Here is a 9,881-nt window from a genome sequence, read left to right on the forward strand (position 1 = left end):
GAACTGGGAGATTGGGGTTGACATATATACACTAATACGTATAAAATAGATAACTAGTAAGAACCTGCTGTATAAAAAATAAAAACAAACGAACAAAAGGTATGTGTATAGGAACTTACCTGGTGGCGCAGTGGTTAAGAATCCGCCTGCCAACCAGGCCGCAGCACAGCCGGGGCTGCTGCTCGCAGCAATCACTATTGATTGAAAGCTTTATTTAGCCTTCATCTGCACCCTCCTAGTGGATAAGGTTTTGCCACATTTTACTAGTGAGGTTGAGAGATGTATCATTTGTTTGTTGTTCTGTCCCCTCCCCCAGTATTAAACTGTGAAATTTGTGATTTGTTTAAACTCTGGGTGAATCATAGCTTAGTTTGCATGTCCAGCTAATTTGTTTCTATACATTTGTTTGATTCTCTTTCTCCTTCTCTCAGGGCTTTTACAAATATATATATATATGGATCTTCTGAAAAGTTTTTTGAGGTGCACGTTTCTCTCTTTTGTTTTTCTCTGTGATTTATGGACACGATGCTGAGATTCAATCACTACATGAAACTCCTGGCTGTGAAAACAAAACAAAAAACCCAAAGGGCTGTTTTTTCCACCAGCCCTGGGGAAGCTATGTGACGGTCGGATGCCAGTTTCAGAAAGTTTCACCATTCTTTCCACCCTATGTTCCTCTCTTTCCTCCAGAAGGAAGTTGATCCTAGTGATTTCAGCCCATGCATTAAACAGGAAACAATAATAAATGTGTAGAATTCATATTTTTCTAAAGGGAACTTAAAAACTGCTGCTACTTTATGTACAAAACTGGTTTATACCACATGAACACAGAATCACAAGTTCGGTTTTGGTACTTTTCGTTCCGCTTTGTGTTCAGCTGTATAGTACTTCCAAGTTCAAAATGAGAAGAAAAGCTGTTCTGTATCAAACCATCTAAGCAATAAATGTTATATTCTAAAGATGGAAGAAAAAAAAAATCCGCCTGCCAATGCAGGGGATGCAGGTTCGAGCCCTGGTCTGGGAAGATTCCACATGCCGCGGAGCAGCTAAGCCCACGTGCCACAACTACTGAGCCTGCGCTCTAGAGCCCGCGAACCACAACTACTGAGCCCATGTGCCACAACTACTGAAGCCCGTGTGCCTAGAACCCGTGCTCTGCAACAAGAGAAGCCACTGCAATGAGAAGCCCACGCACCGCAACGAAGAGTAGCCCCGCTCACCGCAACTAGAGAAAGCCCGCGTGCAGCAACGAAGACCCAATGCAGCCAAAAATAAAATAAAATAAATAAATTTAAAAAAATAAGTAGATACATATGTAAGGTAAGCAATATAAGTATATGATAGTACAGGTGACACAAGGATAAAGCAAAAATGACAATACTTGGGAATTAGGAAAATGCTGATCCAATTCCACACCCCCTCACGTTACAGCTGAGGAGACTTCTACACAAAGAGGCAAAACTAAATCACAGATTGGGCATTTTCCCTGACTCCCAGTACCAAACTCCCCGTGTGACCCTGGGTGGAAGGAGAGTCAAAGCAAGCACAGAAATAGCTCTTTCAAAGGCAGCCTGGGACAGGTTCTCCATGGAGTCTACTGAAGAGGGAGAGCCGCCTGTGATTGGGGAAGGGGTCTGGAAGGACTTCCAGGGGGAGCGTATGTGCCATAAACCAGGCAGTGAGAGCTACCTGGGGCAGAGGTGGGAAGGAGGGGGGTCCTGCTTGAAGGGACAGCAGAATAAAGGCAGAGAGCACAGTACTGGCATGGATGAAGGCTCTGAATTGGGAGAGAAGTGGAGATGGGTACAGGAGAGCCCGGAATGCCTCAGGGAGGAGTTTGTTCCTCCTCTCATGGCCCCTGGGAGCCACTGAAGGTCTCAGAGCAGGAGCAGCCTTCTGGGAGGAATAACCAGTAGCTGTCACCAGGGGCTGGGAGAGGTCTGAGCTGGACGTGCAGATGTGAGAGCCCCCTCCAAAGAGGGGCCAAGGGGTTGACAGGCTGGCCTAGAGGGAGAGTGTAGAGAGAGGAAGAAGGTAGCAAGGAGAAGCTATGGGGAACACCTGCCTTTAGGAAGTGGGAGGAGGAAGAACAGCCATCCGAGAGGCAAGAGAAGCAGGAATGTGGAGAGGAGCCCAAACCATGAGAGGCTAGGGTGCTGAAAGGAGCAGAGGGCCAGTGCCCAGGCGGCACCCAGGCCGGGAACGGTGGAGCTGGTGCTTGCGGGGTTCAGGGGGGTGTCATAGGGCTTCTCCAATGGGAGGATGTTAATTTGTTGGCCCCTAAAATAACAGTTGTCACTCCAGGCCACTGTTTGACTATCCCTAAGGACTTCTGCTTGGAGAGGCCCTGCCTCTCACTGGCTGTGCGACTTTGGGCAAATTACCTCTCCCTGAACCTCAGTTCCCACCTCTGTAAAATGGGGATAAGAGCACCGACTTCGTGGGCGTATTGTAAAGATTAATGGGGACAGTATTAACCTGTGCCTGGCAGAGAGCCAGGGCTCTCAAGACGGAATTTCTTGGTTGCACCACCGCAGATGGTCGGTATGCACGTGCTGTGTGCTGGCTCTGTGCTGGGCACTGGCAGTACAGTGCTGCATGCAGGCCGAGTCTGCCCTGGAGGAGCGCACAGTCTGGCCAGGCTTGAGCACCTGAATCTCGGCACTCTGGGGAACCCCCAGCGTGGGCCCATTTTGCCAGCACTCCAGCCCCTGGAGTTTTTCCAAGTACTTGTATTGAAATAGTTATCCACAGCCACCTTGCTTTGACAAAACCCAAGGTTCTGTGATGTTTCTGTGGGTGAGGGCATGGTCTCTGAGAGCCCGCTTCCCCCCTGGAACTCAGCCCTCACCCAGAGCGACTGCCCCCAGAGGTCGGGGGTGCCTCTCATTGGGGGAGAAAGAACTAAGAAAGTGAGGGAGTGGTCGTCCTGCAGCATATTTGTACTTTACAGACAACGTTCCCATCAGGGCACCCCTCTCATGAGGTCACAGAGTCCAGAGACAGGACATGCATCCACCCTTTCAGCATGTCAGGAAAGCACCTTCTGCATCCCAGCACGGTGGGAGGCTTGGGAGCACATCTGGGAACAGACAGAGCCTACGCGGGCCAGCGGGGAAATAAACCTCTAACTCCGCATATTGATGAGAGCCACGAAGGAAGAGTATTCATTCTCTTGAGTTCTGGGTGGTCAGGGAGGTCGTGTGTGTGTGTGTGTGTGTGTGTGTGTGTGTGTGTGGTCAGGGAGGTCGTGTGTGTGTGTGTGTGTGTGTGTGTGTGGTCAGGGAGGTCGTGTGTGTGTGTGTGTGTGTGTGTGTGTGTGTGGTGTGATGTTCACGTTGAGACCTAGAGGTTGAGAAGGAGGCTTCTCTGCAGGGCCTGCAGTGGAGTTCCAGGCACAGGCAACAGCACAGGTGAAGGCCCCGATACATGTTAAGACCTTGACCTCTTCAAAGAACCAGTGTTTCTGGAACAGAGATGGAGTGGGGTGTGGACCACTGGGCAGAGTTGGATTCTAAGAGTTGAAGCCCCCAAAGGGCTTTAAGTGGTGCACTTTAAGAAACTGTTGTATATTTATTCAATAATATTTATTGTTTTCCTTTATTTCAGCAAAATCGCTACATTGTTATAAACAGCCTCATTGCATACTTTGTGTTCTGTTTTCAGTAATGCCAGATGACAAAACATTTCTTGAGTCATTGTGGCTCTTAGTTTTAATTTGGAGACACTTTGCTCTTCTGAGGCAGAGCAAAATTCTCAAAGCAACACTTAGATTCAGAAGTGAATCATGAATTTTATGCATCATGCTCAAACATTGCAATGGGGTCACATAAGATAAGAGTTCCTGTAGAAATATTACAAATATTTTAATTTCATCATATAATTGTTATCAGTTCTTTGAAACAGCTTTTTTGAGGTATGATTGACATACAATGACTTGCACATAACGAAGTGTACCATTTGATACAGTTTGATATATGTATATACCTGTGAAACTATCACCTTAAGGTCGCAAACATCCATCACTCCTCACCCTCATGAGAGAGTGTACATTTAAAAGATGACCTGCCCCACCTTGCCCTGGTCAGCTGCTGAGCTGGGCCCAGAAGCCTATTCTGCTGTCTCCTAATTTGGTTCTTTCCAGGAAATAAACCCATCAGCACCCTTGGGTGTGATGCTGGCTCTGCCACTCCCTAGCTGTGTGAGACCTTGGCCAAGGGTTACTTAACTTGGCTGCCTCAGTTTGTAATCTATGAAAGAGTACCTACCTCATAGGGCTGTGAGGCATATATAAGATTATATATATGATTATACACACACACACACGTATATATAAATTACCCAGTAAAAAGCTCTTAGGACAGTACTCGGCACAACATGCAATAAATGTTGGCTGTTGTTATTTGATGCAAAGAGCTCTGTAAATGCATTTGCCTAGAAGTATCACATTGGGAAATACAAAAAGCCCAGTGGGAAGGAAGGCTGAAATCTCTCTCCCTTCTCCAGGAGAACTGAGCTGAGACACTCACCTTAATGACGCCACTGTTATAGGATGCCCTGTGTATCTAGTTAATGCCATACTTATTTAATAGTTTCTTCAGATCTGTCCATGTCCTTGACTGGTCCTGTCTCATATTAAGTATGGTTCTTAGCAAATTACAGACTATCCCAGCCCAGGAGGGAGGAGTTGGTGTCCCCCTTAGACACTCAGGCTGCCATCAATTCCTCTCTCTCTCCTTCCCCCTCACCGGAGGCTCTGGCTACTCCTCAGGAAAGTCTCCCAGATCTGCCCTCTGCCTTAAGATAAGCCCTCATCCTCCTTGCCTAACCCCCTCTAATCACTCTCCTTCAATGCCAGCTACTTATGCAGCAGCCAGATGGTGAAATTTCCAGAAGCCCAGTTCTGTTCCAGTCACAATCCAGCTCTAAAGCCTTTGATGGATCCCTGAACGGAATAATCAAATCCAAATTCTTTCCCTTGGCATTGACGTTTCTCCATGGTCTGAACCCGGCTCACCCTTCTTGGCTCCAAGTCCCACTCAGGACCCTTAATCTGCACTGTCAGCATAGCTCAGTGCTGTTCACCAGCTCAGGACTTAGGAGAACAAGCCTGGAATCTGTTCAGAAGCAGAGACACCGCAATTCTGTTGTGATGACAGGAAGTACCATTTAAAGAAACACGGACATCTAAGTAGCTGGCTTTGAGTTCTCAGAACAGAAACCATCTTTGGAAAAAATGTTAGTAAGCACATTAGAGAGGAGTTTGAGATTCTCTGGGCAGAGCCTTAAAAGATGATGGCAAATTGCCTGGCATGACACAGAGGAGGAATTTGTGTCCTGGGGAAGGAATGTGGAGGCAAATGAGAAGAGAGGAGGGAGGGGAGCTGGCAAGATGAAGAGCATCTTGGATGAAGGGGGCTGTCAGCTCCTACTCTGTCTCCTCACCTCCATCCCACCCCATCTTTAGTCTGCTAAACTCACAAACATTTGGTGGGGGGGTGTGAGTGAGTGTACATGCACACGTGCATGTGTGTGAGGGGCTGTGTGTGTGAGTGTTTGTAGGGTAGAGTAGATCTAGAAGGAGGGGTTGAGCATATTTTACAGAGAAGGCCGCAGGACCCTCAGCCTCTGGGAAGGCATCGAGATTGTGGGGAGAGCTCTGGAATGCTACCGGCTGTCGAGTTTGGGGGATTTGAAACTATTTTACCCACTTTAATGATCATCTGGTTCCATTTATAATTATTACTATCGTCATTACAAAAAAAAAACCCCTCTAAAAAGATACTCCCTCCTGGGAGAAACACAGAAGAAAGAACAGAATTTTGCTGCAAAAAAGAGATCCTTTAGAAATGCTTGCTTGTCAGAAATATATCTTCCCTTTCTGGTTAGTGGACGAGTGGTTTGTGGAAGAGGGCCCTGGAAAACATCAGGCTCTGAACAAAAAAACTGAAAATGGCCAGTAACCGTATTTTAGAAGTTCAACCTCACTGCTCATCAAAGGACTGCAAATTAAAACAGCAGCGAGGCATACTGTTTGCCAGTGAGGACCAAGAGGGTCTAGGTCTTTACAGAAACCTCTGGTCGCTGTGCAGTGGGGAGAGAGAGCACCACGTCCCCCTGCTTCAGGCCTCCCAGAGACCAGGCGACAAGTGTCCCAAACTTGGGTCCAAGTCCCACTCCCAGCAGCCACAGAGAGCACATCCCCCTACACACCCAGAGGCAGGGGGCAGAATTCAGAAAATCCCAGCGTGAACCTGAGAGGGACCATTGTAACCCCAAAAGAGGCCAACCTTTATCATTTTTAGGTTTTCATAGTACTTTATTAAAGTATAAATTACACATAGTAAAATACACAGAACTCCAGTGGACCAATCAGTGACTTTACACATGTGTATACCCATGTGACCACCACCCAGATCAAGGGATGGAGAGTATTTCCATCACCCCAGAAAGTTTCCTCATTACAGTAGTCCCCCCTTATCCATGGTTTCGATTTCCATGGTTTCAGTTACCTGTGGTCAACCGAAGTCCAAAAATATTAAATAGAAAATTCCAGAAATAACTCATAAATTTTAAATTGCGTGCCATTCTGAGTAGCATGATGAAATCTCGCACCATCCTGCATATCCCACCTGCTAGTCACTTAGTGGCCGTCTCCATTATCAGATCGACCGTCACATTATCTCAGTGCTTGTGTTCAGGTAACCCTTATTTTATTCAATAATGGCCCCAAAGCGCAAGAGTAGTGATGCTGACAATTCAGATACGCCAAAGAGAAGCCATAAAGTGCCTCCTTTAAGTGACAAGGTGGAAGTTCTTGACTTAATAAGGAAAGAAAAATTGTATGCTGAGGTTGCTAAGATCTTTGGTAAGAACGAATCTTCTATCTGTGAAATTGTGAAGAAGGAAAAAGAAATTCGAGCAAGTTTTGCTGTCACACCTCAGACTGAAAGAGTTATGGCCACAGTGCCTGATAAGTGCTTAGTGAAGGTGGAAAAGGCATGAAGTTTGTACAATAAGAAATTTTGAGAGACAGAGGCCACACTCACATAACTTTTATTACAGTATATTGGTATAATTGTTCTATTTTATTATTTGTTATTGTTATTAATCTCTTACTGTGCCTAGTTTATAAATTAAACATTACCATATGTATGTATGCATAAGAAAAAACATAGTATATATAGGGCTCAGTACTATCTGTGGTTTCAGGCATTCACTGGGGGTCTTGGAACCTATCCCCTGTGGATAAGAGGTGACCACTGGATCCTGAGCTGTCACCACAGATTGAGTCTGCCTGCTGTTGAACTCCACATCCATGGGACCATATGGTGTGTATATTTTTTGGTCTGGTTGTTTTTGCTCATTATATATTCTTTTGAGATTTATCCATGGCTGTATATGTATCAATAGTTCATTTGCATTGATGAGAAGAATTCTGTTGTATGGATAGACCACAGTTTGTTTATCCATTATCCTGATGATGGACTTCTTTTCCTTTTCTTTTTTTATTTTATTGGAGTATAATTGCTTTACAATGTTCTGTTAGTTTCTGCTGTACAACGAAGTGAATCAGCTATATGTATACGTATATCCCCTCCCAAGCTGAACTCCCTGTGCTATACAGCAGGTTCCCACTAGCTATCTATTTTACACATGGCAGTGTATATATGTCAATCCTGATCTCCCAATTCATCCCACCCTCCCCTTCCCCCACCCCAGTATCCACCCTTCCATTCTCTATGTCTGTGTCTGTATTCCTGCCCTGCAAAAAGGTTCATGTGTACCATTTTTATAGATTCCACATGTATGCATTAATATACGATATTTGTTTTTCTCTTTCTGACTGACTTCACTTAGTATGACAGACTCTAGGTCCATCCACATCTCTACAAATGACCCAGTTTTGTTCCTTTCTATGGCTGAGTAATATTCCATTGTATATATGTACCACATCTTCTTTATCCATTTATCTGTCGATTGACATTTAGGTTGTTTCCATGTCCTGGCTATTGTAAATAGTGCTGCAATGAACACTGGGGTACATGTGACTTTTTGAATTATGGTTTTCTCAGAGTATATGCCCAGTAGTGGGATTGCTGGGTCATATGGTAGTTCTATTTTTAGTTTTTTAAGGAACCTCCATACTGTTCTCCATAGTGGCTGTATCAATTTACATTCCCACCAGCAGTGCAAGAGGGTTCCCTTTCTCCACACCCTCTCCGGCATTTACTGTTTGTAGATTTTTGATGATGGCCATTCTGACAGGTGTGAGGTGATACCTCATTGTAGTTTTGATTTGCATTTCTCTAATTAGTGATGTTGAGCATCTTTTCATGTGCCTCTTGGCCATCTGTATGTTTTTTCTGGAGAAATGTCTATTTAGGTCTTCTGCCCATTTTTTGATTGGGTTGTGTTTTTGATATTGAGCTGCCTGAGCTGTTTGTATACTTTGGAGATTAGTCCTATGTCAGTTGCTTCATTTGCAAATATTTTCTCCCATTCTGAGGGTTGTCTTTTCATCTTGTTTATGGTTTCCTTTGCTGTGCAAAAGTTTTTAAGTTTAATTAGGTCCCATTTGTTTATTTTTGTTTTTATTTTCATTACTCTAGGAGGTGGGTCAAAAAAGATCTTGCTGTGATTTATGTCAAAGGGAGTTTTTCCCATGTTTTCCTCTAAGAGTTTTATAGTGTTCGGTCTTACATTTAGGTCTTTAATCAGTTCTGAGTTTATTTTTGTGTATGGTGTTAGGGAGTGTTCTAATTTCATTCTTTTACATGTAGCTGTCCAGTTTTCCCAGCACCACTCATTGAATAGACTGTCTTTTCTCCATTGTATATTCTTGCCTCCTTTGTCATAGACTAGGTGACCATAAGTGTGTGGGTTTATCTCTGGGCTTTCTATCCTATACCATTGATCTGTATTTTTGTTTTTGTGCCAGTACCATATTGTCTTGATTACTGTAGCTTTGTAGTATAGTCTGAAGTTGGGGAGCCTGATTCCACCAGCTCCATCTTTCTTTCTCAAGATTTCTTTGGCTGTTTGGGGTCTTTTGTGTTTCCATACAAATTGTAAAATTTTTAGTTCTAATTCTGTGAAAAATGCCATTGGTAATTTGATAGGGCTTGCATTGAATCTGTAGATTGCTTTGGGTAGTATAGTCATTTTCAAAATATTGATCCTTCCAATCCAAGAATGTGGTATATCTCTCCATCTATTTGTATCATCTTTAATTTCTTTCATCAGTGTCTTATAGTTTTCTGCATACAGGTCTTTTGTCTCCCTAGGTAGGTTTATTCCTAGGTATTTTATTCTTTTTGTTGCAATGGTAAATGGGAGTGTTTCCTTAATTTCTCTTTCCGATTTTTCATCATTAGTGTATAGGAATGCAAGAGATTTCTGTGTATTAATTTTGTAACCTGCAACTTTACCAAATTCATTGATTAGCTCTAGTAGTTTTCTGGTGGCATCTTTAAGATTTTCTGTGTATAGTATCATGTCATCTGCAAACGGTGACAGTGTTACTTCTTCTTTTCCAATTTGTATTCCTTTTATTTCTTTTTCTTCTCTGCTTGCCGTGGCTAGGACATCCAAAACTATGTTGAATAGTAGTGGTGAGAGTGGACATCCTTATCCTGTTCCTGATTTTAGAGGAAATGCTTTCAGTTTTTCACCATTGAGAATGATGTTTGCTCTGGGTTTGTCATATATATGGCCTTTATTATGTTGAGGTAGTTTCCCTCTATGCCCACTTTCTGGAGAGTTTTTATCATAAATGGGTGTTGAATTTTGTCAAAAGTTTTTTCTGCATCTATTGAGATGATCATATGGTTTTTATTCTTTAACTTGTTAATATGGTGTATCACATTGATTGATTTGCA

This window comes from Eschrichtius robustus, chromosome 1, assembly GCF_028021215.1.
Source record: "Eschrichtius robustus isolate mEscRob2 chromosome 1, mEscRob2.pri, whole genome shotgun sequence".
Lineage (NCBI taxonomy): Eukaryota > Metazoa > Chordata > Mammalia > Artiodactyla > Eschrichtiidae > Eschrichtius > Eschrichtius robustus.